Source organism: Phascolarctos cinereus, unplaced genomic scaffold, assembly GCF_003287225.1.
Source record: "Phascolarctos cinereus isolate Bilbo 61053 unplaced genomic scaffold, phaCin_HiC Scaffold_7;HRSCAF=346, whole genome shotgun sequence".
NCBI classification, from domain to species: domain Eukaryota; kingdom Metazoa; phylum Chordata; class Mammalia; order Diprotodontia; family Phascolarctidae; genus Phascolarctos; species Phascolarctos cinereus.
This window is the reverse complement of record NW_027556180.1, coordinates 174,769,385-174,794,975: the sequence shown is the minus strand read 5'-3', so window position 1 is coordinate 174,794,975 and position 25,591 is coordinate 174,769,385.

Genomic DNA, 25,591 nt, shown 5'->3' with positions numbered 1-25,591 from the left:
CACAGTTCAATTTACTTTTAACTTCCTAGAACTCTATTGGCTTGGAATTGGTTTCCTTAAAGAGACAATGGTATTCCTCTTAGGTAGCCAAAAGTTAACAAATAATGATCAAGCCTACAATTCTTTTGTTTTCTTTTCTGGTAAAAGGCTATCAAAATGATATTTCTATACATAGATATAGTAGCCCAGTAATTATAGGTTTATTAATTAAATTAGGGTACTAGGCATGAGGGGAAGCTAAATGGTGCAATGGATAGAGCCTCAGGCCTGGAGTCAAGAAGATCTGAGTTCAAATCCAGCCTCACTAACCTACTAGCTGTGTGACCCTGAGAAAGTCACTTAATCCTTATTTGCCTCAGTTCCTCATCTGTAAAATGGGTATATACTAGAGAAGAAAATGACAAACCACTTCAGTATCTTTGCCAAGAAAACCCCATCATGAAGAGTTGGACGTGACTGGTTGACTGAACAACAACAAGAAGTAGGCATGAATGCAAAGGAATATCAATGGTACTTTAAGAAACAACCAAAAATACAGAGAAACATGGAAAGATCCACATGTCTGCTGCAGAGTGAAACAAGCAGAGATGAGAAAATGACATACACAGTGACTTCAACGATGTAGGTATAAAGAACAGCAAAATACAAAAATAAGAGAACTGAATGTTGTAAAATTACAGAGAGCAAGCATGATCCCAAAAAAGAGATGTGAAGAAATAGCCCCCATCCTATTCCTATGAAGAGGTGGGAAGTCCACAGATATGGTACATGATGCAAATTTTCAGATTTTTCTTGATGTATTTATCAATTTTCCTGATTTTTTCTTCTTCCTCTTTCAATGGTTTTTTTTTTTGATAGAGCATTGAGCCTGAGATGAGGAAGACCTATGTGCAAATCTTGCCTCAGACACAAATTAGATGTGTGAACCTGGGCAAGTCATTTAACTTCTGTTTGCCTCAGTTTCCTCAACTGTAAAATGAGGATAATAAAAGCACGTACCTCACAGGGTTGTTATGAGGATCAAATGAGATAATATTTATTTAAAAGTGCTTAGCAAAGTACCTTCCACATAGTAGATGCTATGTAAATACCTATTCCCTTCCTCCTCTCCTTTTACCCTCTGCCTACAAAAAAGTATTAAAAATAGTTATTAGCTAACAGGTCACTAGACAAGCTCTGAGTGTCTCTCTTTAATGGTTTAGCCATCTCTTTATATAATGTTCTAAGTTCCAAAACCTCTGCTGTTTTACTGTTGGAACTCAGTATGGGAGAAAAATAATCTTTGTTACTTTTCCCAAGAAATATTTACTTAAGTAAAAGTCTGAAAGTTCATTTTCTCTCCAATTATGTGCCCCCATTCTCAAAACTCCTGCTAGCATTTCAAATGTATCTGTCAGCTCACAAGAGAGAACTCCTAAGCAGGGTTCAATTTAACAGAAAAAAAAATCTCCATTGATGAAGGAGCTGTCTTCTCCTGAATTGCAAAGAAAACAGTCCATAATAATTCATATTTCCTAAAGGATGTTTTGGTAAGGATACGGTAGAAGGCTTGTTGTCCAGTTTCTGTTATGTCCGATTCTTTGTGACCCCATTTGGGATTTTCTTGGCAAAATGGCTTGCTGTTTCCTTCTCCAGCTCATTTTATGGATGAGGAAACTGAGGCAAACAGGGTTAAGTGACTTCTCCAAGGTCCCACAGCTAATAAGTGTCTGAGGTCAGATTTGAACTCAGATATTCCTGACTCCCAGTTGGGGCTCTATCCACTGAGCCACCTATCTGCACTCTTAGTAGAAAGCTACAGAAGAAGTAGAACTAGTGTATCTGTGTGTGTGTGTGTGTGTGTCTGTGTGTGAGTGTGCCTGCACGTGCATGCCAGTGCAAGTGGAGGGGAAGGAGGAGAGGGGAAAGAGGTCTTTTCTTATTTAAAGTAGTTCATGTCAACATCTACCAAATGTTTCCCTGTGACTTTCTAGCTTTACGATTAATTGAAAGCACTAGTGTTTTACTATTTGGGGACTTCTAGTTGCAGTGGTGGGTTTTTGAAGTACCTGATTATTAAGAAATGTAAATCAAAAGTAATTTGAGAGCAATCCATGAATTAGTCACATACAGGAGAAAAAGTAAACTCTTTATAGAAATTAGTTATGTGAGATGCTCTAAAACGTGCCCTCCTTAAGGAAACAGTTTGGTGCAGTAAATAGAAAGGATGCTAAAGAACCTTAGTCCCAGCTCTAGTCCTTCTACTTTTTACCTGGTACTTGATTTCCTTCTCTATAAAATGAGGAGAGTGAGTTAGATGGCCTCTGTAGTACCTTCCAATATCTAGAGCTAAGATGTTATGATCATAAGTTTGCATGTAGCTATCTCTGGGCCAATGGGAGAAAAAATACTTTCCCTTATGATGCGTCACCTAATTAAGCAATCTCTACAAGTGTCTGTGTAAAATCATCTACATAGCCAACAGATGGGAAAGTTAATCTATGGCTGGTAAATACAAGACTCCCACTCCTCCTGCCTTAAGGGTTTCATTTTCCCTTCCTCCTACTTTGTGTATTTGGATTTGCCAACACCAAATCCACCCTCTGTTATGTGCCTCTTCTCAACAAACATTAAGAACCTGCTACAAAGATCATCACTGACTTCTGCAGTAAGGACAGGATTTGAAGTTCTGGACTGATACTGTGAAAGAAGGCAGTTGTGTGCAGGCCTGCTTTGTCTACAAACTTGCTTTAGCAACACGGTGTGGTGAAAAGCATCTTGTTCTTGAAGGTAGAACCCCTGAGATTGAGTTCTGAGGCTGATATTTAGTAGACATGTGACCTTAGGCAAATCACCCAACTTGTTAGCTCATCGAGAGCATTTAGCACCTAGAACAGTGCCTAGCACACATAGTAGACATCTAATGAGTATTGGTTGAATTTCCTAAGTCTCTGGTTCTGGAAACTGAGAGCAATAATACTTCCCTAGGTTAAATGATTCTTATAAAGATCCAGGATTTTTCTTTTCAGGGTGAAGCCTCAGGTAAAATTTGGGGGAGGAGAAAGTTAATGAATGTTCCATAACTCCTTACACTCAAAAAAATTCTGCAACAAGCAAAGAATTACATCTGGGATATATTTGGACAATGTTTACCTGAAATGACTGTGGGCTGTGGAGCTTAATCTTTATTCTCAGTTTCCTCTCACCCCAGAGGTGGAATATATTATTATATTACTTCACTGGTCCCCTATTCCCTAGGTTCTTCCTTTCCATCAAATCTGCCTTCTGCCCTTTACCTGCTTTACCTGTCTTTGGATGTACTACATAAAGAGTTGAAAACTCTGGACACAAATTAATTATTGAAAGGTTTATGTTTCTTCTTCTTTTGTAAATAAAGATAAGTCATATAAGACATCTATACTTCTGTTTTTCCCAAACCATTCATTCCTACTAAATTGTGAGGCTTGTTGACTATGTAGTTTGGGATGTAAATAGATGTAAAATGTTTATGTAATGCTCTATATCTCACCTCATCTGCATGTAAAAGTTTAAATTATAAATTCTTAAATGTAGTCTGATGATATTCCAAATTAAAAATATTCACCAATTTTAAGGTAGGAAAAAATCTGCATTTCCTTAACACTTAATGTTTCCAAAATGCTTTAAAATGATTGATAAGTTAATCTTGTTAATAATCTCAATTATAGGTAAATAGCTAGGGTTATTTCCATTCACTCAAATACTTATTTATTATGTGCCTACTGTATTTGGCATTGTGTTGGGGGCTGGTAGCAAGGGACAAAAGGCTACCTGATACACTGATAGATAATTAGGACATAGGCTCTTTTCTAATGGAATTATAACCTAGCATAATAGGGTTAAACTTAAGTTAAAATAGAAGACATTATAATATTCATCTACATCAGTGGTTTCCAAAACAACAATAACAACAACAACAAAATATATGGTGAATCCCCAAAGTAATTTAACAAATACTAATAATATTTCATCGTTATTTACTGCTTAAGGTACAATTAAAAAAGTTAGCTAGCCTGAAACCCTCAGACCATCAGTTGGGGACCAAAGGGAATGACTGACTTACATTGCTCTGAAAAGCAGAGGTCATATCATAGAGGACTTAATGCTTTCAGCTCTAGAACTTCAGTCCAGGGGCCCATGCTGTTCTGATTGGTGAAGATGTGTAAACATAGCCCCAGCTATAGCTGGTGTTCCACTTTGGCCACTTTCTTGCCATCTGCCCAACCACCTTCTGGATCATTGATTCATGCCAACCTCCTTTCATTGTATCCTCCCTACACCTGACCAGCTCTGGAGCTGGAATCAAACGTACCCTTGTGACTTCTCAAACAAAATTATTCTTTTCTGGACACTACTACTGCATATGTTTTTCCTTACTGTTAGAATATTAGCTTCTTAAGGACAATGACTTTTTTCTTGTTTTTTATTTATGTATTTGGTAGATGATACATAGTAAATGTAGATGATACATAGTAAGCTGTACAACCTAAGTAAGTCATTCCAGTATATTTGCCTGTGGACAATATTGGCACGCTATGGTTTATGGGGTCAGAAAGAGTTGGATATGACTGAACAACAACAACAATATAAATGGCCTGAGAAATATAAAATCCCTCAAAGCTACTCCTATGTGCAAAAATATGTTCTGATTTCAACTAATGGCAACCCCTCCCCATCCCAGACAACGAAAAGAAACTATCATAGAAAGAATCCCTGGTTTATAAAATACCATTCATGGTGATGAACAGGAAAATAGTATATAACTGAGTTTTGTTATGGATGGAGGGGTGAGGGGATATGGAAAATGTTCTTCAGTTGCTTTAAAGTTTTGTTGTGGGGTGGGACAGTTGGAGAGAAAAGATGAAGGAAGCACCCTACGGATCAGGACCTTCCCTCAATGAAGGTTGCTTCATCCCATTAGCCTTGCCTTGGATAATAAAGCTAGCTGCACTAGAGGGAGTCCAATTGTTTTCCATTCCACTGATAGTTTCTGCCCTGTAATGGGCCATGCCTCCTACTTGTCTCCTAGCCATGCTTCCTCCCAGCCTTAGCCTCTCTGCAGCCACAGCTCCTCTCACTGCCAGATTTCTCATTCTTTCTCCCAAACTCTGTCTAGTCACCTTCATGAAATCTCCCCCTACAAGGAGCTATCTCATTAGTCCCTGGAACCTTGTTGGAGGGGTTACATGTCCATTCATTTATTCATTCACACTCTTCTTCCTAATCTACTCAATTAAATCCAACATTTCTTGCCTACCATGTATAAGTCACTAGGCTAGGAGATACAAAAAAAAAAGTTAACCCACCAAAAAATGGGAAGAAAGAAATAAAAAAGCCCTGATTTCTTGAAGCATTAAGTTCTATTGGAGAGATACTGCACCTACAATAGTAAGTAAATGCAAATAAAATGCAAGGTAAATAAAGAAAAAAAACAACAGATAACTAGGAGGAACCAGGAAGTGTTTCATGTAGTAGGTGGTACTTTACCTCTTTTTTGAAAGAGAACAGGAATTCTAAGAGGTTGTGATAAGTAGAGAAGGAGTTCTAGACATGGTTGTCCTACCTAGTTAGCTAAGTCAGAGCTGCTAGCTGCCAGTCCTATGCCCAATACAATCTGCCAGGAAAACTACAACATGTCACTTCAGTTGTTAGAAATGCCTGAAACCCAAACTTCAATATGGTTAAATGACATTTCAAATTAGAAAAAACATGAAGTGTTCCACATATTGGCTGAGTTGCTTTAATGGGGTTTTTTTTCAGGTTTTTTTTTTAATGTCCCAGTTGTTTGCGAATATCTATGCCTGGAGATCTGGGCACAGAGCCCAGTTTGGCTTAATTTTTATTTATTAGTATGTATCACATCCCAGATTGTTTTGAGATGGGTGCTTGCTAAATTATCATTATCGTAAGTAGCACAATAAGGTTGGATTGGGAAATAGAGTGTGGGACAGACACAGCTCCATCAGTATGTAATAATGACACTGTGGATCATGAGCAGAAAGGTAAAATTCAAATCAAAGACAGATATGGTGAGAAGAGGCACAAAAGCTTGCTCTTGCTTTTATATCACATCAGGGGTTCAACCTTCAAACTTCATTTATCAAACATGAAATGAAAGATCATTAGGCTCTAAAAGACTAACTCTACCTTTAAAATTTGATTCTATGCTAGCTCAGCTCAATCAAGAAAGGCCCAGTAGGCCTAATTCCTATCACACCCCTCTGGACTTCCATTTACCAGTTCCATGCATGAAGCATTCATTAATTCCAAAAGATCTAGGCTGACATGTAAGGTACATAAGAGGGAAAAACTAGTTCAGACAACCTCCACTAAGCAATCCAGATAAATTTCTATGTCAGATGACATTTGATCAGGGTCCATAATTCCCTATTTTTAAAAAGCAAAAAAAAAGTATGTTATTCTACCAAGCAATAGGAAATTGTTTCATTAAGGCTGTCTAAAACAAGGTAGGAATCAGAACCATTTTACCTTTACACTAATTTAATGACCTCTCTAGTTGCCCCTGAAGAGGCAACATGATATAGGAGATAGAGCAATGGACTTGGAATCAGAAGGCTGACCTACAGGTTTTCATCCTGCCCTCACAAGTATTTATGCAACCATAAATAGTAGGTCACTTAACTGCTCTAAGTTACAATTTGTTATTGTTTTCATTGTTGAGTTATTTCAGTCATGTCCAACTCTGCATGACCCCATTTAGGTTCTGGTTTTGTGGGGGGGGGTTTGGCAAATTTACAATTTACTTATCTGTAAATAGATATAAATATATTTGCATTTCTTGCAAGTATACTTGCAATACCTGCATTTCTCCATTTATATATACATCACATATATTAACATAAATATATATGTATATATATATACATATATACACACACACATATATATATACATACACACACACACATACACACACACACACACACACACACACACACACACACACACACACATATATATATGTTAATAGGTATAGCTACTGGACCTGTGATTTTGCTAGTACAGAGAACTCCTGAGGAAACTCTACCACTTCAGATAAGCATTGGCTCTACAGCTAATAGTTGTGTAAAGCTCTGAGATATTAGGTGACTTGCCCAGAATCATAGGGTTAGTATGCCAAAGGCAACATTTGAACCCACATCTTGGCTTTAAGTCCAGCTTTCTGCTTCTATGTGTAGTAAGTCAATCAAGGGATTCTCAGATTTATTTGATGAGCTTACCGATGAGGACACCCTTTTTTGGAGCTTTTGGTTATATTTTCCCCTGGAGAGTATGGGCATGACCCTTGTCACTTCATGGAGATCTCATCTCATGGGATGATGAGCCTCACTGATTGGTTATGAGTTAGTTGTATTAGATTTTTGTAGGGCAGAACCATCCTTCTGTGTTTTGATCTTTTTTTGCTCCCTTTTATAAGCCAATACAAAGAGGTACATCCTGTTCACAAAAATCTGTTTCGTAACAATTTATCCTCAGGCATGGAGACCCATACTACGTGAAGTGTGATTGTTAAGGGACAATGCCCATAGCATCTAAAAGAAGATACATTCAATAACCCCAGACAAAAACTTAGCACCTTTTAAGCTCAGAAAACTGATTAGAGAATCCTCTGCTCAACTCCCTATGTGAGGAATCATTCAGAAAATCATTTCATTAATGTGAATAATCTTTCTAGTGATAAAAATGGCAACTCTTCTATGCTCAAGTATGTGATTCCCATGAATCGCTATGGCCCACATTCTGATGATAAATCTATTTATTAACTAGTCTAATCTTCAGATGTGCAGTGAGTGAAAGATGAATGTCTGAAGAAAGCAAAGGTTAAATTGTCAGAGCATATTAAGCAATACATGACAATTGCCTAACAAAGAAGCACCAAACCTCCTCATTGTAGAGAGGGACCCCAAATACAGGGGGAGATAGACTTTTATACATTAAAAACAATTGAAAAGGGCCAATTAATTAAAAGGAAACAATATTAGGTAATCTGTTTTCTACTTGGAAGAAAGCTTACAGACTTTCCAAGTTAGGAGAGAGTGAACAGATGCAATTCCCTGAATTCAGGAAAAGAAATATCCCACTCCCCCACCCCCACATCCACATACAATCAAAGGAACTGGAAACAATAACTGATTGATTAGTATGGGACCAGTTTTCACATCAGACATATGGGTTGCTTGAGATGTACAATTCTGAGAAAACTGCTTGTGTCAATCTTTGTATCTGACTGAGTTCTGGTCAGCATAACCTAGATCCTTGGTTAAGGGTCTCTAAGCAGCACAGAGAGGTGGTTCAGTTTCTGAGCCATGCAGGGCTAGGTTCAAACAATGCAATAAGGTTTTCTCCCAATTCCCACAATTGAATACATTTTTCTTACAAGACAGAAATTGAACTAGACCCATAATTGAAGAGAAACTAAACTATCTCCAGAATTGAGTTACAAGATGGAGTCAGTGTGGTTCACTCAATTCTCACAATTGACCACTTAGTGTTCTAATCTTCCCAATGCCCTCAAATGGTAGACATTCAGTCTGTCCCCAGTCCTGTGCTCAAAGTCTTTCTAGTTTGGTAAGAATTGTCAGGGACTGTATTTCACTGACCTCTCATCTCACTTATCACTATGAAACATGAGAATGGCACAGCATTATAATAAGAATTATGCTATTCTTGGTAACTTTTTGAGCGATATGAGGAAATTCACTTCATTTTTCTGGGCCTCTGTTTCCTTATCTGGAAACTGATGGAATTGGAATAGACCATCTTTGTTACAGCTTATCTCTGTGTTCTAGAATTCTATGATTAATAAGTTGCAAAGTGCCCCCTACAGCCACCATCCTTCCAGGTTTACATAACACTCAAAATCTATATTATGTACTCCAATCAAACTGCTTCTCACTATCTTCCTACTTAGTCCAGCTCTTTCCTCATACTAGTCTCCCTCTCCTGAATTGAGGACATGTCCCTTGTTCCCAATGACTCAGTGACTTCTCATTATCTAAACCCTATTTCCCATCTAGAGCAATTTCCCTCTGCTGGTTTTTGCTTTCTAGATTTTCCTAAGGGACTGGCCTTTTATCCTCCTCTTAATTGACCTTGCAGTGATACAATAACATTGTTTTCTTCTTCCAATTTTCCCTCAATAACTTCCTTTTCTCTCTTCATCTGATCCCTCTCAAATTCAAGTCAATGATCCACATGAATGTCCTGTTTGCCTTGTTCTTGATTTCTAGTGTCATCACCATTTTAGCTTGCAAGTCCTTGTAAATTTAACATCTCTAAAGCTACCTTTTACATTTCATAAACTTTTCAATCTACAAAGAAGTTATAATTTAGTACACAATACATCATAAAGTCAACGAAAACTTTGTCACATGGCAGAATTGTCCAGTCAAAGGCTCAAGTCTAAACCTCTCTGAATCATGAAAAACTCCATGAAATTATTTAAATAATGGAATAAGGAGCTGCAAACTACTTGAAGTAACGATTTTGCACATGTAGATGTTGATTAGGGAATTAAATCAACAGATTTGATAAACTGAAAAATGGCAAGCCTTTGAGATTTTTAATTATGTCTTTTACTTTTTAGATATTTTATTTTTCCCAATTACATGGAAAAACAATTTAAATATTTTTTTTCAAATTTTTGATTTCCAAGTTTTCTCTCTTATTCCCTCCTCTCATACCTCCATGAGATGGTAAGCAACTTAATATGTTATACATGTGCAAGCACACAAAACTGTTTCATATTAGTCATGTTGTGAAAGAAAAGAGACAAAAAAAGTAAATGAAAAACTGTATGTTTCTATCTGTATTCTGAATCTATCAGTTCTTTGTTTGGGGGCAGATAACATTTTTCATCATGAGTCCTTTGGAATTGTGTTGGATCATTGTCTTGATCAGAATAGCTAAGTCTTTTATAGTTGATCATCATTATAATATTTCTTTTGGGGTGTACAATCTTCTCCTAGTTCTGCTCACTTCACTTTGTATCAGTTCATGTAAGTCTTTACAGGATTTTTCTGGAGGCATTCTACCCATCATTTCTTAGAGCACAATAGTATTCCATCACAATCATATACCACAACTTGTTCAGCCATTCCCCAAATGATAGGTATCCCCTAAATTTCCAATTCTTTACTAGCGCAAAAAGAACTGCAATAGATATTTTTGTACAAATAGATCCTTTTCCTTTTAAAAAAAAATATGTCTTTGGAATACAGACCTAGTCATGGTATTGCTGGATCAAAGGTTATGCACACTTTGGTTGCCCTTTGGACATAGTTCCAAATTGCTCTCCAGAATGGCTGGGTCAGTCCACAACTCCACAAATAGTGCATTAGTGTCCCAGTTTTCCCATATCCCCTCCAATATTTATCTTTTTCCTTTTCTGTCATATTAGCCAATCTGATAGATATAAGGTAACACCTCAAAGTTGAATTAATTTGCATTTCTCTAATCAATAGTGATTAACAACATTTATCCATATAACTACAGGCATCTTTGATTTCTTTCTCTGAAAACTACCTGCTCATATCCTCTGACCATTTGTTAATTGGGAATGACTTGTATTCTTATAAATTTGGCTCATTCTCTATTTGAGAAATGAGACCTTTATCAGAGACACTTGCCATACAAATTTTTCCCAGTTTTCTGCTTTCCTTCTAATCTTGGTTGTATTAGCTTGCACAAAAATCTTTTAATTTAATATAATCCAAATTATCCATTTTACATCTCATAATGCTTGCTATTTTGTCTTGTTTGGTCATAAATTCTTCCCTTCTTTCTAATCTGACAGGTAAATTTTTCCATGCTCTCCTAATTTGCTTATGGTACCACACTACATGTTTTAAATCATGTACCAATTTTGATGTTATCTTAGTATTTAATGTAAGATGTTAGTCTATACTGAGCTTCTGTGACATAGTTTCCCAGAAGTTTTGCCAAATACTGAGCTCTTGTTGAAAAGTTGGGATCTTTTGACTTAAGCACTAAATTATTATGGTCATTTACTACTGTGAATTGTGTACCTAAACTATTCCACTGATCCACCACTCTATTTCATAGCCAGCACCAGATTGCTTTGATGATTATTGTTTCATAATGAAGTTTGAGGGGCAGAGCCAAGATTGCAGAGTGAAAGCAGTGACTTGCTTGAGCTCTCCCACAAACCCCTCCAAATACCTGTAAAAAATGGCTCTAAACAAATTCTAAAGCAGCAGAACCCACAAACAAATTTCCAGCCCAGGACAGCCTGGATGGTTGATCAGAAAAGTATATTGTGCTGGGTGGGAAGAGGAGCGCAGTTCTGTAGGCAAAACAGGCCTCAGTGAACCTGAAACAGGCCTCAGAGGACTGAATCACTGGAAGCTATGGTGGTTTCCAGACCTCTCAAACCACAAACGCCAAAGACAATGAAAAGGTCAGTAGGAAAGGTCTGTGACTGCGGTGAGAGAGAGAAGCTCTGTCCCAACCCCAGTCCCCAGGGCAGCGGCTGCTTCAGGAGCTTCTGGCCCACAGACTGAGGGGGAATCGAGTGGCTGATCAGAGGGCAATTGCAGGGATCTCTTTGCCAGTGCTGAGGCAGGAATCTCTTGCTTTGCCTGTACTTGGATCTGGGTCACAGTTCTGGGTGTCAATCCTGGGGTCAGAAGGAGTGCTGGTATGATGGAGCTTGTGCCTTGGTGGAGAGAGAGTCCTCCTCACTGTTCCAATAGTGCATTAAGGTCCCAATTTTTCCACAACCTCTCCAACATTTATCATTTTCTTTTTTTGTCACATTAGCCAATATGTTAGGTGAGTACCTCAGAGTTGTTTTAATCTGTGTTTCTCCAGTCAAAAGTGAGTTAGAGTCTTCTTATGCCTATAGATATCTTTGATTTACTCACCTGAAAATTGCCTGTTCGTTTCCTTTGACTATTTATCAATTGGGGAATAGCTTGTATTCTTGTGAATTTGACTCAGTTCTCTCTATTTTTGAGAAATGAGGCCTTTATCAGAGATACTTGCTTGAAAGATTGTTTCCCAGCTTTCTGCTTTCTTTCTAACCTTGATTGCATTGGTTTTGTTTGGGCAAAAGCATTTTAATTTAATTTAATCAAAATTATCTATTTTACATTTTGTAATGCTTTATATCTCTTATTTAGTTATGAACCTGTAACTCACTTAACTTCTCCTTTAAGAATTTGGGTGTTATACCACTTGATGCATATATATTTAGTATTGATCTGTTTTCATTAGGTGTATTTCTGCTTTTGCTTTGTCTGAAATAGAGATTGCTGCCCCTGCTTTTTTTTTTAATTTCAGCTGAAGCATAATAGATTCTGTTCCAGCCCCTACTCTGTGTATTTCTCTGCTTCCAATGTATTTTTCGTAAACAACATACTGTAGAATTCTGGTTTTTGATCTACTCTGCTATCCATTTCTGTTTTATGAGAGAGTTCACCCCATTCACATTCACAGTTATGATTATTGTGTATTTACCTCCATCTTATTTTTCCTCCTGTTTGTCCTCACTCTCCTTTCCCTCCTTGACATTGTTTTATCTCTCTCCACTGATTCTCTGGGTCTGCCCTTTCTTCTATCATCCCTCTTCACCTTTATTTAATCTCCTCTCTTCCTACTTCCCTGTTGGGTAAAATAGATTTCTATATTCAACTTATTGTGTATATGATTCCCTCTTTGAGCTAACACTGATGACAGTAAGGTTCAATCGATGCTCATCGCCCCATCCCTCCCATCTTCCCCTCCATTGTAATAGGTCTTTCACACCTCTTCATGTGAAATAATTTACCCCATTCTACCTTTCCTCTCCCTTTGCACCCATTGTACTCCTCTTTCTCATTCTTAATTTTTATGTCATTCCCTCAAATTCATCTTATACCCATACCTTCTATGTATATTCCTTCTAGCTATACTATTAGTGACACATTTTTAAAGAATTACAAGTATCATCTTCCCATGTAGGGATATAAGCAGTTCAGATCCATTGAATCCCTTTTGTTTTCTTTTCTCTCTGTACCTTTTTAAGCTTCTCTTTGCTCCTGATATTGGAAATCAGAATTTTTGTTCAGTTCTGGTCTTCTCCTTATGAAAGCTTGAAATCCTTCTATTTCATTGAATGACCGTTTTTCCCTTAAATTGCCAGGTAGGTGATTCTTGGTTGTAGCCCTAGCTCCTTTGCCCTGTGGAATGCCATGTTCCATGACCTCCAATCCTTTAATGTTGCAACTACTAAATCCTATGTAACCCTGATGTGGCTCCTCAATATTTAAATCATTTGCTGCTGGCCACTTGCAGTATTTTTTCCTTAATCTGATGGTTCTGTAATTTGGCTATAATATTCCTCGGAGTTTTTGTTTTGGGATCTCCTTCCTGAGTGACTGGCGGATTCTTTCAATGCCTCTTTCACCATCTGGTTCCAGGACATCAGGACAATTTTCCTTGATAATTTCTTGAAAGATGCTGTCCAGGTCCTCCTTCTGATAATGGCTTTCAGGTTGTCCAATGATGCTAACATTGTCTCTCCTGTATCTATTTTCCAGGTCAGTTGTTTTTCAATGTGGTATTTTACATTTGAATCTATTTTTTCATTCTTTTGAATCTGTGTGATTGATTCTTGATGTCTCGTAGAGTCACTAGTTTTCAACTCTAACTTTTAAGGAGTTGTTTTCCTCAATTAGCTTTTGTACTTCCTTTTCCATTTGGCCAATTTTACTTTTTAAGCAGCTGTTTTCTTTTCCCAAGCTGTTGACTCTATTTTTCACAATTCTCTTGCATCATTGTAATTTCTTCCCCCAGTTTTTCTTCTATCTCTCTTATGCGATTTTTAGCTCCTTTATGAGATCTTCCATGAGTTTTTTTTTCTGAACTTGAAACCACTTCCCATTTTTCTTTGGGGTTTTGCCCATAGGTGTTTTGACACTGTTGTCCTCTTGATCTTCCCTATCACCATAATAACTTTCTATAGTTGGTTCTTTTCTTTTGTTTGTTTGCTCACTGTTTTTGGCCTTTTTTCCTTCCTTTTAAATTTGAACTCTGCTTCCAGTGTAGAAGGGTCATGTCTCAGGCTTTTTGTGCCAGTGGCTGCAGGCTATGGTTATCTACCTGTCACTGGTGTTTCCATGAGGCCCATGAGGGACCCTTGTATCTGGTGCTGTGCTACATGGGTGCCGGAGTGGGGGGGGGGGTGACTGGCACTGCTGGTGACCATGTAGGTCTGGCAAGTTACCTGGTGCTGAGCCGGGATTCTGGTGGTTTGCCTGTGCTGCGGCTGGTAGAGTTTTTCTGCATTTCCCCAGGGCTACAATGAAGCACCGGATGCTGCCAGTTTGATTGGTCACTGGTAGGGTTGCTGACTACCTGTTTGTCTGGGGCTGTGTTGCAGTAAGTGTAGTGCAGCTTCTGGAGGTTGCCTGTTTGCCCAGGATTATGCTGAAGTATATATTGATCTGGTGGCTGAAGTCTGCCCATTCTCCTGGTTATATTGAGGCACATGTGGGATCCTGGTGTTGGTATTTGCCTGCTCCACCACACTGGGGCTCCAGATCTCTCTCTGGTTTGCTTAGGTAGGGCTTGCTGCTGTCTTTCTGAGACACTTCCTGTCTTGGACTACATTTCCCTTTTACCCTAGTGAGACAGACCTTTCTTGCCAATCTTCTAAGATTTTTGGGAAAAGATTGTTTCATCCCATCTTTTTGCTGGTTCTGCTGTTTCAGGATTTGTTTTGGGGTGCTATTTTACAGTTGTATGGAGGTGAATATGGGAGAGTTAGGATTATTTACTGCTTACTCCCTCATTTTGGTTCCTGGAACTACAGTTATGTTAAAGGGAATTTCTCTTTCTATCTCTGGCTGCTGGGCTTTGTTGGTAATATATAGAAATGCTGATAATTTATGTGGGTTTATTTTATATCCTGCAACTTTGCTAAAGTTATTAATCATTTTAGGTAGTTTTTTTAGTTGATTCTCTAAGCATATCATCATATCATCTGCAAGGCGTGATAGTTTTGTTTCCTCATTGCCCATTCTAATTCTATTTCTTTTCTTTCTCTTATTGCTATGACTAACATTTCTAGTAAAATATTGAATAATAGTGGTGATAATGAGCATCCCTGCTTCATCCCTGAACTTACTGGGAAGGTTTCTAGTTTATCTCTACTATAGATAATGTTTACTGGTGGTTTTAGATAGATATTACTTATTTTAAGGAAAGATCCATTTATTCCTATGATCTCTAATGTTTTTAATAGAAATGGGTAATTTATTTTTCAAAAACATTTTTTGCATCTTTTGAGATAGACATGATTTATGTTGATTTTGTTATTGATGTGTTCAGCCATACTGATAATTTTCCTAATATTAAACCAGTCTTACATTCCTGGTATAAATCTCACCTGGTTACAGTATATGATCATTGTGATATATTCCTGTAATCTCCTTTCTAATATTTTACTTAAAATTTTTGCATCAATATCCATTAGGGAAATTGGTCTACAATTTTCTTTCTCTATTTTGGCTCTTCCAGCTTTTAGGTATCAGCACCATATTTGTGTTGTAAAAGGAATTGGGTAGGTTTCCTTCTTTGCCTGATTTTCCAAATAGTTTATATAGTATTGGAATTAATTATCCTTTAAGTATTTGATAAAATTCTCTTGTAAATCCACCTGGCCCCAGGGAATTTTTCTTAGGGAGTTCATTGATGGCTTGTTCAATTTCTTTTTCTAAGACAGGGTTATTTAAGCATTCTATTTCCTCTTCTGTTAATCTAGATAATTTATATTTTCATAAATATTCATCCATTTCATTTAGATTGTCATATTTGTTGACATATAATTGGGCACAAAATAGCTCCTAATAATTACCTTAATTTGATCTTATTGGTGGCAAAGTCAACCTTTTTGTTTATGATACCAGTAGTTTGGTTTTCTTCTTTCTTTTTTTGAATCAAATTAACCAATGGTTTTTCTATTTTATTTATTTATTTATTTATTTTTGGCTAGGCAGTGGGGTTAAGTGACTTGCCCAGAGTGACACAGATGATGTTATTTGTCACAGGCCGGACTCAGATCTCAGGTCCTCCTGAGTCCAGGGCCTGTGCTCTATACACTGCTCTACTTAGCTGCCCCTATTGTTTTGTTTTGTTTTGTTTTTTAAAAACCAGCTCCTAGTTTTATTTATTAGTTCAATAGTTTTCTATTTTTCAGTTTTATTAACCTCTCCTTTGATTTTCAGGATTTCCAATTTGGTGTTTAACTAGAGATTTTTGATATGTTCTTTTTCTAGTTTCTTTTAGTTGAATGCCCAATTAATTGATCTACTCTTTCTCTATTTTACTGATGTAAACATTTAGAAAATATAAATTTCCCCCTAAGTACTGCTTTGGCTGCATCCCATAAATTTTGGCATGTTGTCTCATTGTTGTCATTCTCTGTAATGAAATTATTGACTGTTTCTATCATTTGTTCTTTGAATCACTTATTCTTTCTAATTAGTCTATTTAGTTTCCAAATGATTTTAAGCTATATTTCTGTGGCCCTTTGTTGAATGTAATTTTTTATTGCATTATGATCTGGAAAGGATGCATTTAATATTTCTGCTTTTCTGCTTTGATTAAGAGGTTTTTAAGCCTCAATATATAATTAATTGTTGTATAGGAGAAAACAGTCTATTCCTTTTTTATTCTCATTAAATTTTCTCCAGAGGTTTATCACATCTAACTTTTTAAAATTCTATTCACCTCCCTAAAATCAATTTTGAAAGGGGAAATTTGAGGTCCTCCACTAATATAGTTTTATTGTCTACCTCTTCCTATAACTCATTTAATTTCTCTTGAAAAATTTGGATGCAATACTATTGGAAGCATGTGTGTTTAGTATTTATATTACTTCCTTGTCCATGCTATCTTTCAGCAAGATGTCATTTCCTTCCTTATCTCTTTTAGTTAGATCTATTTTTGCTTTGTCTGGGGTTGTGACTTCTACCCCTGCTCTTTTTTTTCTTCTCCTGAAGCATAATAAATTCTGCTCCAGCCCCTCACTGTTACTGTGTGTGTATTCTTCAAATACGTTTCTTGTAAACAATATTAGGGTACTGATTTTTAATCCACTCAGCTATATGCTTCTCTTTTATGGGTGAGTTCCTCCCATTCACATTCATAGTCATCATTACTAACTTTATTCTCTCTCTTTCTTTCTCTCTCTCCCTCCCTTCCTCCTTCCTTTTACTCTGTTTCTCCTCACAAGTGTTTGCTTCTGACCATCACCTCCCCCAATTCACCCTCTATTCTACCAGTCAATGCTCTTTTCATATCTCCCTCCTTTCCTTCTTCCCTATATGGTAAGATTGTTCTAATACACACAATTGAGTGTGTATATTATTCCTTCTTCAACCCAATTCCAATAATAGTAAGGTTAAAGCATTGTTCATGCACTCCCATTTTTCCCTTTACTGTAATAGCACTTTTATGCCCCTTTATGTGAGATAATTTACCCCATTGTGCCTCTCCCTTTCCTTTTCTTTCAATGCAATCCTCTTTCTCACCTCGTGATTTTTTTTATATCTTCCTATCATAGTCAACTTATACCCATGCCCTCTGTCTACTTGTACTTCTAACTGCCCTAATAGTGATAAAGTTCTTAAGAGTTATAAGTATCATCTTTTAATGTGTGAATGCAAACAGTTTAACTTTATTTAATCCCTCATGTTTTCTCTTTCTTATTTACCTCGTTTTTGTTTCTCTTCAGTCTTGTATTTGAAAACCAAATTTTCTGGTTAGCTCTGGTTTGGTCATCAGGAATGTTTGAAAATCGTCTATTTCATTGAATATCCATTCCCCATCCCTACCCCCCGAAGGATTATGCAGTTTCACTGGGCAGCTGATTCTTGATTGTAATCCTTGGTCCTTTGCCTTTTGCAATATCATATTCAAAGCCCTCTGATCCTTTCATGTAGAAACTTGCTAAATTATGTGTAATCCTGACTGTGGCTCCATAATATTTGATTTTTTTTCTGGCTGCTTACAATATTTTCTTATTGATCTGGGAGCTCTGGAATTTTTTTTTTAATAATATTTCTGGAAGTTGTAATTTTGGTATCTCTTTCAGGAGATGATCTGCATATTTTTTTAACTTCTATTTTACTTACTGATTCTAGAATATCAGGGCAGTTTTCCTCAACAATTTCTTGAAACCTGATGTCCAGGTTCATTTTTTGATCATGACTTTCAAGTAGTCCAATAATACTTATATTATCTCTTTTTGATCTAAGTTTCAGGTCAGTTGTCTTTCCAATGAGATATTTCATATTTTCTTCTACTTTTTCATTCTTTTGATTTAGTTTTATTGTTTTTTGATGTCTCAGAGTCATTAGCTTCCACTTGCCCAATTCTAATTTTTAAGGAACTACTTTCCTCAGTTAGCTTCCATACCTCCTTTTCCATTTGACCAATTCTAGTTTTTAAGGAGTCATTTTCTTAGTGGAATTTTGTATATAGTTTTTCCATTTTTTGCACTTCCTTTATCAAGTTGTTGATTCATTTTTCATATTTCTCTTGCATCATACTCATTTCTTTTTCCAATTTTTCTTCTACCTCTATTATTTGATTTTAAAATCATTTTTTAGTTCCTTCAAGAGATCTTTTCTTTTTTTTTGTCTGAGACCCATGCACATTTTTCCTTTATGTCTTTGCATGTAGCTGTTTTTACATTATTATCCTCTTCTGAATTAATGTTTTGCTCTTCTCTTCCACATAGTACTTTTCTCTAATCAGGTTCTCTTTCTTGGCTCATTTGCAAGCTTATTTAATGATTTTTAACTTTATGTTAAAGTTGGGCTCTCTTCCTGGGGTGGAGATGGCACTGCCCCAAGCTCCTTGCACCAGGGGTACAGGGCTTCACTGCTGGCCTAGGCCAGGCACCCAGGCCCTTGCTGCTTTTTCATCCCAGGGCTTAGGGTTTTGCTCCTGGCTTACTGTGGTACAGCTTGCTACTGGATTACCCAGACATCACCTGTGCCAGACTGCCCACCCCTTTTACCTCAGTGAAACAGACCTTTCCTAATAACCTTGTAAGTTGTCTTGGAATGGAAAATTGCTTCAACTCATCCTTTTGTTAATTCAGCTGCTCCAGAATTAATTTTGAGGCACTATTTTGTAGTTGTTTGGAGGGAGATTTGGAAGAGTTCAGGCAAATTCCTGCCTTACTCTGCCATCTTGCTTCTACCATCTCTGAATGTATTTTTTTAATTAATTTATTTTTTTAGTTTTCAACAATCACTTCCAAAATCTTTTGACTTTTACATTTTCTCCCCGTCCCTTCCCTCCTCCCTCCCCAAGATGGCATGAAATCTGATATAAACTCTACATGTACATTCCTATTAAACATATTTTCACATTAGTCATGTTGTAAAGAAGAATTAGAACCCATAAGAGGAAGCACATGAAAGAAGAAACAAAACAAAACAGAAGAAAAAAAAGAGTAAATAGTATACTTTAATCTGCATTCAAACTCCACAGTTCTTTCTCTTGATGTGGATAGCATTTTCCATCCTGAGACTTTTAGAGATGTCTTAGATCCTTGCATTGCTGAGAAGAGCTGTCTATCAAAGTTAGTCATCGTACAACATGGCTCTTACTGTGTATAACGTTCTCCTGGTTCTGCTCACTTCATTCAGCATCAGTCCATACATGACTGTATCTTTTAAAAGAGGGTTGTTGGCATCTCTAGAAGGCTTGATTCTGGAACGCTTGAACTGGGTGTTGAACTTGGGGTTACTCTGAATTTATGCAGTGAAATTGGGACTTACTGGAATGTCATTGAGTGGCTCATCTGGAAATTCCAAAGGTCCTTCTTCTCTTTAAGACCATCTAACCTTCAGTGCGGTACCATCGAGGTTTGATTCTTTGAGACATTATGTGTGAGTTAGGATACTTCATCTAGGATTGTTTGACTTTTTAAAACACATTTGGCCTACTTGTTCTATGAATTGACAACTTAGAAAATCCCCAAATCCGTACCACCAAGCATATCTTGACTACCCGTTCAATATTTGTATGTACTTAGCTTAGTACTCAGTACTTTGTAATACTTAGTACTGCATAGTGCATAGTCTATGTAGGTTGGCCAACAGGAAAGTAGGAAAGAGAATGTTTGACACTCTAACAACTCTAAGTATTTTTATCTTTCTGGGGAAACTTTATTTAATTCTATTTTTTTTTATATACTTAGCTATTGGTTTTACTTTTTTTCTCTTTATTTTGGTGTTTGAGGCAGACTCTTGCAAGGACTAAGGTAGATGGGATCTAGGAAGAATTTTACACAACTATGTATTCAAGGTGATGATATAAATTTTAGGTCCACCAAGCTATAAGAAACCACACCCCTCACATAAAATTGTTACTTGTGAAGGCATCTAAAATTTATTCTTCATGAACACTGTTATGGATATCCTCTGGAAAATGGAATGAATTGGGGCAAGGGATTGAGGAAAGAGGAAAATTACCTTATTGAATAAGTTATTTCATACTGGGATTTTTATTGGTCCCCTTAGAAATCTCTAGAATTGTTGAAATAGATACACCCAATGGTACCCTAGTTTATTTATCAAAGATTGCATGTTTAACCCAATGTTTCTCAAGGAAAATTTACACTCCTCTTTATAAATTTTCTGGATGATGAGTCTTTGTTTAGGACTTTTAATTATGCTATCTGATGAAATGCATATATCTGGCTTTGGGCAACTAATGGACAATGTATATAAGTGATTATGAATTAATTGGTATGCTTATCAATTGCAGGATATAGCCATCCATTTCTTTTGGCTTGAAAGAAGTCGTCAATGTCTAACTTAGTTTTTTTTCTTTCTTTTTTAAAATTCATTTATTTTTAGTTTTCAACATTCACTTCCACAAGATTTTGAGTTCCAAATTTTCTCTCCATCTCACCTGTCCCAACACCCCATGATTGCATGAATTCTGAATCCTACTTCCCCTAATCTGTCCTCTCTTATATTTCTCCCCCCACACCTCTTGTCCCCTTCTCTTTCTAATTTCCTATAGGGCAGGATAGATTCCTATACCCCATTTCCTGCATTTCTTTTTTCCCAGTTGCATGTGACAACATTTTTTTAACATGTGCTTTTACAACTTTGGGTTCCAAATTTTCTCTCTTCCTCCCTCCCCACCCACCCTCATTGAAAAGGCAAGCAACTCGATACAGGTTATACATGTGTAGCTATGCAAAATACTTCTGTAGTAGTTATGTTGTGAAAAACTAACTATTTCCCTTAATCCTATCCTGTCCCCCATTTATTCTATTCTCTTTTGACCCTGTCCCTCCTCAGAGGTGTTTGCTTTTGATTACCCCTTCCCCCAATCTGCCCTCCCCTCTATCATCCCCAGCTCTCTTGTCCCCTTCCCCCCTCCCCATTTTCCTGTAGGGTAAGATAGATTTTGATAGGCAACTGAGTATGTTATTCCCTCCTTAAGCCAAATCCTTTGAGAATAATATTCACTCATTCCCTCTCACCTTCCCTCACTTCTCCTTTATGGTAAAAGCCTTTTCTTGTCTGTTTTATGTGAGATAATTTACCCCATTCTCCCTCTCCTCTTCTTCCTTCTCCCAATATAATCCTCTCCCAACCCTTAATTTTATCCTCCAGATATCACTTCTTCATCTTCAACTCACTCTGTGTCCTCTATCTTTCTATCTATTTGTCTATCTATCTATCTATCTACACACATACATATAATTTTTCCCTCCAACTACCCTATTACTGACAAAGGTCTCATGAGTTCCAAATATCATCTTTCTATGGAGGAATGTAAACAGTTCAACGTTAATAAGTCTATTATGATTTCTCTTTCCTGTTTACCTCTTCATGTTCCACTGGAGTCCTGTATTTGAAAGTCAAATTTTCTATTCAGCTCAGGTCTTTTCATCAAGAATGCTTGAAAGTCCTCTATTTCATTGGATGACCATTTTTTCCCCTGAAGGATTATACTGTTTTGCCGGGTAGGTGATTCTTGGTTGTAATCCTATCTCCTTTGCCCTCCAGAATATTATATTCCATGCCCTGCAGTCCCTTAATGTAGAAGCTGCTAAATCTTGTGTTTTCCTGATTGTGTTTCCACAATACTTGAATTGTTTCTTTCAGGCAGCTTGTAATATTTTCTCCTTGACCTAGGAACTCTGCAATTTGGCTACAATATTCCTAGGAGATTTCCTTTGGGGATCTCTTTCAGGGGGAGATCGGTGGATTTTTTCAATTTCTATTTTGCCCTCTGGTTCTAATATTTCAGAGAAGTTTTCCTTGATAATTTCTTGAAAGATGATGTCTAGGCTCTTTTTTTGATCATGGCTTTAAGATAATCCAATAATTTTTAAATTTTCTCTCCTGTATCTATTTTCCAGGTCAGTTGTTTTTCCAGTGAGATATTTCACATTGTTTTCTAATTTTTCATTCTTTTGGATTTGTTTTACAGTGTCTTGATTTCTCATAAAGTCACTAGCTTCCAATTGCTCTATTCTCATTTTTAAGGAAGCATTTTCTTCAGTAATCTTTTGACTTTCTTTTCCATTTGGTCAGATTTTCTTTTTAGAACATTCTTCTCCTCATTGGCTTTTTGGACCTCTTTTGCCATTTGGGTTAGGCTATTTTTTAAGGTATTATTTTCTTCAGTATTTTTTTGAGTCTCCTTTAGCAAGCTGTTGACTTGTTTTTTTATAATTTTCTTGCATCACTCTCATTTCTCTTCACAGTTTTTCCTCTACTTCTCTTACTTGCTTTGCAAAATTCCTTTTGAGGTCTTCCAAGGCCTGGAACTGATTCATATTTTTCTTGGAGGCTTTGGATGTAGGAGCTTTGACTCTGTTGTCTTCTTCTGGTTGTGTGTTTTGATCTTCTTTGTCACCAAAGTAAGATAATACAGTCTGACTCTTTTTGTGCTGCTTTCTCATGATCCTGGCCAATTAGTTGAGTTTTAAACTCTTTGTTAAGGTAAGAGTCTGCTTCCAATGTGGAGAATGCACTGTCCCAAGCTTCGGGGGTTTGTGCAGCTGTTTTCAGAGATACTTGCAGGGACCTGTAAATTTTCGGTTCTTGCAAGGTGGTATGATAAGGGGCGAGGTGTTTACTCCTTTCCTGGCCTGGGCTCTGGTCTATTTGTGACCACAAGTACACCTTTCTCTCCTGGAACTGTGAAGAGGGTTTTCTCTCCACAGCCACTACAAACTCCACCATGCCAGCCCTCTTCCTCACCCCAGGACTGCCACACAGAACTGTGACCCAGATCCAAGTATAGGCAAAGCAAGAGATTCCTGCCTCAGCAGTGGCAAAGAGATCCCCGCAATTTCCCTCTGATCAGCCACTCAATTCCCCCTGAATCTGTGGGCCAGAAGCTCCAGAAGCAGCCACTTCCCCAGGGCTGCACTTGGGGACTGGAGTTGGGACAGAGGTTCTCTCTCTCACAGAGCAGTCACAGACCTTTCCTACTAACCTTTTAAGTTGTCTTTGGCGCTGGTGATTTGAGAGGTCTGGAAACCACCACAGCTGCCATTGATTCAGTCCTCTGAGGCCTGCTCCAGGTTCACTGAGGCCTGTTTTGCCTGTGTGCCCACCCCAAACTGAACTCCTCTCCTCGCCTGATGTGATACACCTTTCTGATCAACCATCTAGGCTGTGTTGGGCTGGAAATTTATTTCACTCTGTCTTTTTGAAGATTCTGCTGCTTTAGAATTTTAGAGCCATTTTTTACAGGTATTTGGAGAGGTTTGGGGAAAAGCTCGAGCAAGTCACTGCTTTTACTCTGCTGTTTTGGCTCCACCCCCTTTTTTTTTCTTTATCAAAGGACAAATTCGAGCATATAAGAACTAGAAGCAGACCCAGATCCTATATGGAGTGAAGAGGTGAAGGAGGTGCTAAAAACTGCCTTGGGCCAGTAACTCTTGTGAACTGCAGGTATAGTCATCCAATTAGTGCAAGAGGAGAATTTCTGGTCTCTAGTTTCTTGACTCCAGCTTTCCAGGTGAGTTTTGAGCACTCCCAAATCCCATCCTTGTGGACTGAGAAAGGGAGTTCATAGACAATTGCCAGCCGAAGGGTGAGGTTGCTGGTAATTCCAAGTTTGAGAATACTGAGACCTAGCCTTCTAGAAACTGAAGGTGAATTCCTGGCAGCACCAGCTTCCTGGATAAGGGAAAGGAATGAGTTATGATCCACAAAAATAGAGGAGTAGTAGAGTAATCTAAGTCGTGATAAGAAAGGAGCAATGGTCCTAGACTTTCTACTTTTCTGTTACCATGAATTATTTGGACAGTGTAGATGTAATGGTAAAGGTAATTGCCTTTCTAGTAACTCCAGGTTTCTTTCCTTCTGAAGGGAGCTTAAGTACCTTCAGGCAGTAGCATGCATGCCTACATGGATTCCTGGAAGTGAAAACAGAACTCACCAGAATGCCAGAGGGTTGCCTGTCTAGTAACAAAGAGGCTGTTTTCCTCCAGGGGAATCTAAACCCACTCCTTGTCCCCCTCCACCTGAAGTAGTCAGATGTTTTCTTTATTTTCATTTTATTTTTTCTGGTGAAGAACTTACCTATAGTTTAAGTGAAATTCTGTAAACAATACATTTTCTCTCTTTAGATGTTTTTAAGTTAAGGAATTTCAAGAAAGCATACACAATGGCTACCCTCACTTCTATAAAAATTTAAGTGAAATAATAGTTCCAAGGTATAGATGTTGAACTTTATTTTTTTCCCAATAAATATCTGTGGTCAAGCAGAAAGTTCTTAAGAAAGAGATCTATGTTCAAAAGACAGACGGGTTCAGGTAAAAGTATCACAAATGGGAATGAGTGAAAAGAATGGCATAAAAAAGGTAAAAAATGATTTTAACATATTCCTCCACTTTACAACATCATAAAATGTCACTACATTATATGTTCAGGTCATTTTTGTTTAATAAGAATCATACATAAATTTTTTATATTGAGCAAATGAAGTATGCAAACCACCAGGTGCTAAAATAGAATGATTTAAATCTTAAATCCAATCTAAATAAATAAATAAATCCTATATATATTCAGTGATTCATTCAGCATTTACTCTCTACTTTGTAAATGAATGAATATTTTTAAGCACATCCACAGTGACAGGCACTGTGCTACTATTCTGAGCTACAAATATGAGGAAAGAAGGAAGGAACAAAAAGGAAGGAAGGAGGGAAGGAAGAAAGGAAAGAAGGAAGGAAGGAAGGAAGGAAGGAAGGAAGGAAGGAAGGAAGGAAGGAAGGAAGGAAGAAGTAAAAAATCAGTGAGAGAGAAACAGAGGGAGACAGAAACGTGGTAGAGGAGTGGAAGTAATAAGGAAAGGAAGGAGGCAGGCAGACATAAAACTTAGGAAAATTATAACAAGAGACCGTAGAGGACCATTACTACCATTGACTTTTCTCCTATGGTTTCAACCAATTTCTTTCTTTTCTACCAGAAGACAAAAAATAAAATAAATAAAATAAAATAAAATAAAATAAAATAAAACAAAAAACTTATGTAAGCAAGACTAAATA